Below are 9,054 nucleotides of genomic sequence, written 5' to 3'. Positions count from 1 at the left end.
GCTGCGGAGTGGAGCCCAGCCTGACGTTCAGACCCGCTTTTGGTCCCACATGACAATGGCAGTCATCCTTGCACTCGCGCCGTCTCGTGTGCTGCGGCCGGGGCGTCAGGAGTGAACCCTGGAAGATGCAGGACGAAGGGAGGCAGGTCCGCACCTGTCCGCTGTTCCCAGTGTGATTGAGCAGGCAAAGCAGCCTCTGACCGACCGGGAGCAGGATGAGTCTCCGCTATTCCACTGGGATAGAGACCAGAGAAGACACCAACACAGGCCAAGCCACAAAAATAGCAAGCATCCCTCATCTCAGCCATCGAACACTGCTGCTGCTTTACCAATTTTGTATGTCCTCTGTGTATTTTCTCTGGTCTCAGAAAAGATCCAGTCATAGAATTGCTGCCTCTTCCTGACATACAACCCACAAAAGACCTCACTTCCTTAAACGCACCTTCAAATCAATTGGCCACACACCCAGGTCCTACCAGTCCTTTCCAACAACCCCTTACCTGTGTTTCTCGTGTTGTGTGGACTCCCTTGGTGCAGCAGGCAACATAAATCATGGCTCCACTGCAAATCTGTTCCGGTGTTGTCTGTCATAGGTAGATCTGCCCAGCAAGCCTCTGGGCCACTGTTGAAGTCTTCACTGCTCTCAGAACCACCTCCTCCATGACAGCTGCAGGGTTTTGAAATAACAGCACTGTGTCTCCTGTCCTCACCTCTCACCCACTTCTCGGGCCACCCCAACTCGACATCACCCACTATGTCTCCAAAGCAGCTCTTGCTAAGCTTGCTGATAACTTGCCCTCTCCTGCAAACAGACGTCGTTCCACATGAATTCTGGCAGTGTTTGCCACTTGGCCTGTCTTTCCCTTTTATGTATGGACGTCTCTTCAGGTTTTCCTCCTATTCACTACTTCATCTCTTTACAGACTCATCTTCTGTTATTTGATGGAATTATCTCCTTCTGTATAGACAAGAACCTGCTAGGTAGACCAGACTGGTATTGAACTCACAATGCCTCTACTTCCCCGGTGGTAGGATTATAGGTCTGTGTCACTACTCCTGGTAACTGGAATTCTGACTTTTTTGTTTTTTGAGACTGGAACTAGCTCTTGTAGGCCAGACAGGTCTCAAACTCACAGCGATCCAGCTATCTCTGCCTCCCAAGTGCTGGGATTAAGGGCATGCACCACCACCGCCCAGCCCTGATTTGATCTTAAATTCTCTTCTATTCTCTTTCTCTTCATAATTTCACCCACATCCAATGGGCTTGGATTACTACCCCTTTGGACATGACGTGTTAATTTTCCTACCGTCTCTAGATCTCTGGGCTCCAGTAAGTCCCTAGAAATAGTTATAGGTGATCAGAGCACAGCAAGTCCCTGACAGATTCCATCTTCTCTACTACATAGTTTTCCTTTAGTCTGTTACTTGGACTAACATGTTTGGGCAGAAGAAAGTCATGGCAATGAGAGTATGCGGTAGAGGAGGTTCTTCACGGTGAACAAGCAGAGTAGAACAGAAACAGGAAAGAGCCATGGAAAGATATAATCCCAAAGGACAAGCCCCCAGTGGCCTACTTTCTCCACTTCCCACTTTCCACCAACCCACTCCCTGCCAACAATCAAAATGTTAAACCTGCCAATGAGTTAAATCATTCATTAGATCAGAGCCTCATGATCTGCTTCAGAACATGTGATTTATTAATTTTGTGGACATCTCTTAACCCAGTCAAGTTGACCCCCAATGTCAACCATCATAACGTCCATGTTCTTTCTCTTTGGTTCAGACAACAAGAGTGCATTTGTTGGGTTATACAGTGAAAAGTATTGGAAGTGTGTCCCAACATGGCTGTTGCCTTTTACATTCCCACCATCAGAGAATGGGAGTGCACGCTCTCCATATCCGTGTCAGCATTTGTTCTTGGTATTCTGGAGGTGTTATCAAAATATATTCCAAGGCTTGTGTTTAAAGTCCTCAGAATTCTCGCAGAACTCCATTCCACCGTGTTCCTCCTGTGATGTCTGAGACATGAGTGTGCTTAGCACCATGATCCACACTTGTAACCTTTTGGGGGTTTTCAGTCTTCAAGACAGGGTTTTTCTCTGTGGCTCTGACCATTCTAAAACTCGTTTTGTAACCAGGCTGACCTCAGAGATCTGCCTGTCTCCGCCAAGTGCTGGGACTAAAGTAATGTGCCACCGCCGCCAGCTGAATTTGTAACCTTTCTATGGTGTGTATTTGATCACTGTTCACCAGTTGAGATGGTGGCACATCTGTAATCCCAACACTTGAAAGACTGGGGCAGGAGGATCACTCCAGCTTTCAGGCCACGCTGGTCATCATGGTAAATTTTGACCTGGCTTACACAGCAGGACTCAATCTCAGCAAAATAGAGTATTGAGTTAAGATAGCTTGATATAAAGATAGCTTTTGACCCAATAATCCAATCTTTGGGCATTTCCCAGCAGAAAGAAAAATCTGTGTTCACCAGATGGCTAGAAATGTTCATAGCATTGTGGGCAACAGCTCCAGACAAGTCTGAACCTACATATTCACTAAAAGCAGTTAGACGAGAGGTATGCTCTCCTAATGGGCTCTGCTGTGATTCACGCCTCCTTATCTGTGTGGCCCCTGTGGATACAGGTGAGGGCACCAAGGCAGACTTCTCCCCGTGCGTATTCATCATTTCCCCTAGTCTACTCCTAAGGGACCTCTGAAGCATCAACTGAGGGCCTAAGCTTACTCTTTGAGGAGGCAGCCTAGCAACCCAGCTTTAGATGCTCTATGTCATAAGGAAATTCAAGAAAAGTAGCTGACTTGGAAAGGGGTCAATGAGACCAGAGACAGCTCTAACAAGCATGTGCCTATGACTCTCTGGGCATTTCTCAGGGTGTGTGTAAAAGGACTCCAGTATTTGAAAAGTCAGACACTAGGGTAACAAGATACTGAACACAGTATTGTGTCTACAAGACAGCCGAGGACACCAAAAGAGTTTGATATCATGGCAAGTTGTAGAGATGAACCATGAGGTGACCCTCAATGCCTCCCCCTTCCTGGTATACACATCTCAGTATGGACCTGCTCCCTTTTAAGTATGGGCTTGAACTCTCACAAAGAGCAAAACATCCCAGAATTTCCCAAATCAGATGACAAAGAGGTCATTTCCTCATTTGCTCTCCCTTGCTTTGATCAGGTGAGAAGCACCTGGCACACTGGGCAATGCACTGGAGATATATACTGTCGATAAGCCCATGCTAGCGACTAAGTGAGACCTCCAGCCAAAAAGCAGAAAATGAGACCCTTTGTCGGTTTATCAGAGATGAGCTGAATCTTGTCAACTGCACTTGTAAGTGACAGCATCTCCTCTTGGCTGGGCCTTCACCTGAGCTTAAGCACACACAGGCAGAGATACAATGAACTTCTTGGACTCCTAAACCACCGAACCTGTAATATGTTTAAGCTGCTAAATTGTGGGGTAGTTTGTTACACAGCAACAGACATTGTTGGCTGATTTCCTTACACAGGGTGAACCCTGGAGGGTGTGCAAGCACCACTTTCCACCTTTGCTCTGGTGCTGTCCCCTGGTACCCTCACCAAGGGACAGTAGGGAGCGTGACTGGATGGGATGCCTAACCCTCCAGTTCTGAGGAAGCTGCTGCCAGGAAGCCTTAGAGGGTCGAGATGCAGGACGCACAGGCTCGGCACCCAGGAGGAAGGGAGGAGAGCCAGTGGAACCACAGAAGGAAGACAGCATTTGCGGAGCCCTACTGGCACAACCCCCTTCCAGGAGGAGCTTTGTGCTACCCTTCCCACATCTCATCCTGTCCATGTTTGGAGGACAGGAGCTTTATCTCAGGGATCAAATTACTATAGCAATATTCTGTGAAAATCAGACCATTGGGTTCTGAAAGGCAAATCCAGTCCTGCACCACCCTTGAGTCCTCCACCACCCTTGAGACTTCCCTGTCCTGTGGGGCTCATGGCTACCTCCTTCAGGCAGCCTCCTCAGGGCATCTCAGCTTTTCCTCAAATCAGGCTCATACCTTTGTCCTTGCCTTGTGTCTGACACCCTGACACTTGAGTGAGACATTCTTAAGTCAGAGGCTGTGGGCCCCAGGACAAGGCTGAATTCCCTGCTGAAACTCCTCCTGGTCACAAAGGGACACAGGCTGTTCCCCAGTGATTTTTCACGGCACCCTTAAAGTTGGATGTCCAGACTCCACAGTCTTCTCCTCCCAGTTCAGGACTGACTGGGACCCAGCAAGACTCACATCTTGTCTGCTCTTGCAGAGCACAGGGACAGCCAGGCCTCCAAAAGAGCTCCCAGGGACCAGAGCACTGGTGCAGATGGGTCTCAGGCCAAGGCCTAGCTACAGGACAAAAAACAAGGTCGGGTGCTGGCAAGACCTGGGGGGTTTATGGGTGAGGCATCAGCTGGTAGCCAGGATCTTCTGGAAGTCTCAGATTTCACATTCCCACTGCATCCTTAGCTAGAAAACAAATAAGAGTTTGGGCTCAACGCCAGCCCTGAAGCTTTTACATTCCATCCCAAAGGCAATGGTATTTCTCTCCCCCTACTTTGTCCAGCATCCCCATATCCCCCCCGTAAGAGCAGTGCCCCGGGGCTGGCTCTCAGTTCTGCAAACTGGGTGGCTTCTCTTCAACTACCAGTTAAGACCAGCAGACGCTGTCTGGGAGCACTAGGGAAAGAGACGGAAGGAAGGGCATTTGGCCTCCCATTCCCAGGTTTTTCAGCCTGGCCCCCCTCCCACAGAGCACTCACCATGGTGAAGGTGGCATGCTCCTGTGGGTATCCTGCTTCTCCGGGCAGGATGTCCCCAGCCTCCCTCAGCATGGTGAATACAGCAACTAAGGTGTTGTCCAGTAAGTGGCAAGCTCAGATCCTGCAACGGAAGGACAAGGGGAAGTTACCTGCACTAGGCTCCCACTGCGGGGGGGTGGGGGTGGGGAATAGTGTGCTGGAGGGCGAGCAGGGTTGAGGAGGTTTGGGAATAAGCTTTCTAGGTGGGGGCATAGGAGAGAAAGCTGGGGCTTCTGGTGTAGCATGGGGAAGGTGCACCGTGTGGCTACAAACCTAGGCAGCTACAGGCACAGCTAAGATGGTTGGAGGTCAAGGAGGTTGGGGCTGGAGACGAGAGGGGCACTCACCAACGGTAAACCACTGCCATGGTGGCCAGGGGCTCTGGAAACACAGGCCCCGCCTCAGGCTAGCCTGATGATCCCTCAGCAGCTCAGCAGGATGCGGCCGCTCCTCTTTCGGTTGCCAACCCCTCGGGCGTCGTCGTTGGCACTGTTGGTGTCGTTGGCACTGTTGGCGTCGTTGGCACCGTTGGCACCTGCTCGCGCACAGGCCTCTGGGAGCACACGGGAACTGCATCTCCCAGGAGGCCCCGCGCGCGGCTGCCCCTCCCGCCAAGATTTAGGCTCTGGCACAGTGATTATGAAGTTCCTCCGGGTTCCCAAAGGCAGGCTCCCCCAGTGGCAAGGAACACCACAATGGGATGTGAATTTACTAATGGTGGACTAATGGGAAGTGGGATGACAGGAAAAGAAGGAAATCAGGGGTGACAGCTGTAAGATATGGCTCGAGAGTGACCTTCGCGGAGTCCCATAGCCGGTAGGGCCTCGAACTCACAGAGATCCGCCTACCTGTGCCTCCCAAGTGCTGGGATTAAAGGTGTAAGCCACCACTGCCTGACTAATTTTTACTTTAGCTTAAAAGTATTATTTATTTTATTATACATATTGAATGTGTTTGCCTGCATGTTTGCACACCATTTGCATGCCTGGTGCATGCTTGGTGCTGTCAAGAGTCCAGAAGAAGGTATCCGATTCCCTGTAACTGGAGTTAGAGATATTTGTGGGCAGCCTTGTGGGTGCTGGGAACCGAATTGGGGGTCTTCTGCAAGAGCAACCAATATTCTTTTTTTTTTTAATTTTTATTTATTTTTTTATTGAGAAAAGGAATTAAAAAAAACAAGTTTCCACCTCCTCCCAGCCTCCCATTTCCCTCCCCCTCCTCCCACCCTTCTCCCCCTCCTCCCACCCTTCTTCCCCTCCTTCCCCCTTTCTCCCCCTCCTCCCACTCCTCTCCCCCTCCCTCTCCAGTCCAAAGAGCAGTCAGGGTTCCCTGCCCTGTGGTAAGTCCTAGGTCCTCCCCCCTCTGTCCATATCTAGGAAGGTGAACATCCAAACTGGCTAGGCTCCCACAAAGCCAGCACATTGCGTAGGATCAAAACCCCGTGCCATTGTCCTTGGCTTCTCATCAGCCCTCATTGTTTGCTATGTTCAGAGAGTCCAGTTTTATCCCATGCTTTTTCAGTCACAGTCCAGCTGGCCTTGGTGAGCTCCCAGTAGATCAGCTCCACTGTCTCAGTGGGTGGGTGCACCCCTCGTGGTCCCGACTTCTTTGCTCATGTTCTCCCTCCTTCTGCTCCTCATTGGGACCTTGGGAGCTCAGTCCAGTGCTCCAGTGTGGGTCTCTGTCTCTATCTCCATCCATCACCAGATGAAGGTTCTATGATGATATGCAAGATATTCGTCAGTATTGCTATAGGCTAGGGTCATTTCAGGTTCCCTATCCTCAGCTGCCCAAGGAACTAACTGGGGACCTCGGCTTGGGCTCCTGGGAGCCACTCTAGGTTCAAGTCTCTTGCCAACCCTAAGGTGGCTCCCTTAACTAAGAACTGTGCTTCCGTGCTCCCCTATCCAACCTTCCTTTATCCCAATCCTCCTTTTTCCCCTAGTTCCCCCCATCCTCCCCTTCTCCCTTTTCTCTCCCTGTCTCCCCTTACCCCCATCCCACCCCACCCCCAAGATCCCAATTTTCTCCCCGGCAATTTTGCCTACTTCCCATAGCCAAGAGGATAACTATATGTTTTTCCTTTGGTTCACCTTCTTACTTAGCTTCTTTAGGATCACCAATTGTAGACTCCGTGACCCTTATTTATGGCTAGAAAGCAATTATGAGTGAGTACATTCCATATTCATCTTTTTGGGTCTGGGTTGTCTCACTCAGAATAGTGTTTTCTATTTCCATCCATTTGTATGCAAAATTCGAGAAGTCATTGTTTTTTACTGCAGCGTAGTACTCTAATGTGTAGATATTCCACACTTTCTTCATCCATTCTTCCATTGAGGGGCATCTAGGTTGTTTCCAGGTTCTGGCTATTACAAATAATACTGCTATGAACATGGTTGAACAAATGCTCTTGTCATATGATAGGGCATCTCTTGGGTATATTCCCAGGAGTGGTATTGCTGGGTCAAGGGGTAGGTTGATCCCGAATTTCCTGAGAAACCGAAACACTGATTTCCAAAGTGGTTGCACAAGATTGCATTCCCACCAGCAATGGATGAGGGTACCCCTTCCTCCACAGCCTCTCCAGCAAAGGCTATCATTGGAGTTTTTTATTTTAGCCATTCTGACAGGTGTAAGATGATATCTCAAAGTTGTTTTGATTTGCATTTCCCTGATCGCTAAGGAGGTTGAGCATGACCTTAAGTGTCTTTTGGCCATTTGAACTTCCTCTGCTGAGAATTCTCTGTTCAGTTCAGTGCCCCATTTTTTAATTGGGTTAATTAGCATTTTAAAGTCTAGTTTCCTGAGTTCTCTATATATTTTGTAGATCAGACCTTTGTCTGTTGCGGGGTTGGTGAAGATCTTCTCCCAGTCAGTAGGTTGCCTTTTTGTCTTGGTGACAGTGTCCTTTGCTTTACAGAAGCTTCTCAGTTTTAGTAGGTCCCATTTATTCAATGTTGCCCTTAATGTCTGTGCTGTTGGGGTTACACATAGGAAGCGATCTCCTGTCCCCATCTGTTGTAGGGTACTTCCCACTTTCTCTTCTATTAGGTTCAATGTGTTCTGACTGATAGTGAGGTTTAATCCATTTGGACTTGAGTTTTGTGCATGGTGATAGATATGGGTCTATTTTCATTCTTCTACAGGTTGACATCAAGTTATGCCAGCACCATTTGTTGAAGATGCTTTCTTTCTTCCATTGTATACTTTTGGCTCCTTTATCAAAAAATGAGGTGTTCCTAGGTTTGTGGGTTAAAATTCGGGTCTTCTATACGATTCCATTGGTCGACTTCTCTGTTTTTATGCCAGTACCACACTGTTTTCATCACTGTAGCTCTGTAATAGAGTTTGAAGTCAGGGATGGTAATGCCTCCAGACAATCCTTTATTGTATAGGATTGTTTTGGCTATCCTGGGTTTTCCTATATGCCACAAAACTGGAAAATGTAAAGGAAATGGACACTTTTTTTTAAGATAAATACCATATACCAAAGTTAAACCAGGACCAGGTGAACAATCTAAATAGAACTGTTAGTCGCGAAGAATTAGAAGAGGTTATCAAAACCCTCCCTACCAAAAAAAGCCCAGGACCAGATGGTTTCAATACGGAATTCTACCAGAACTTCCAAGAAGACCTAATACCTATACTCCTTAATGTATTTCACAATATAGAAACAGAAGAGGCATTGCCAAATTCCTTTTATGAAGCTACAGTTACTCTGATACCAAAACCGCACAAAGACTCAACCAAGAAAGAGAACTATAGACCAATCTCACTCATGAACATCGATGCAAAAATCCACAACAAAGCCGGGCGGTGGTGGCGCACGCCTGTAATCCCAGCACTCGGGAGGCAGAGGCAGGTGGATCTCTGGGAGTTTGAGGCCAGCCTGGTCTACAAGAGCTAGTTCCAGGACAAGCACCAAAGCTACAGAGAAACCCTGTCTTGAAAAACCAAAAAAAAAAAAAATATCCTCAACAAAATACTGGCAAACCGAATCCAAGAACACATCAGAAAAATTATCCATTATGATCAAGTAGGCTTCATCCCAGGGATGCAAGGCTGGTTCAACATACGAAAATCTATCAATGTAATCCATCATATAAATAAACTGAAAGAAAAAAACCATATGATCATTTCATTAGATGCTGAAAAAGCATTTGACAAAATTCAACATCCCTTTATGATAAAAGTATTGGAGAGATTAGGGGTACAAGGGTCATACCTAAATATAA

Source organism: Microtus pennsylvanicus, chromosome 17 (assembly GCF_037038515.1).
Source record: "Microtus pennsylvanicus isolate mMicPen1 chromosome 17, mMicPen1.hap1, whole genome shotgun sequence".
Lineage (NCBI taxonomy): Eukaryota > Metazoa > Chordata > Mammalia > Rodentia > Cricetidae > Microtus > Microtus pennsylvanicus.
This window is presented reverse-complemented; position numbering follows the sequence as displayed.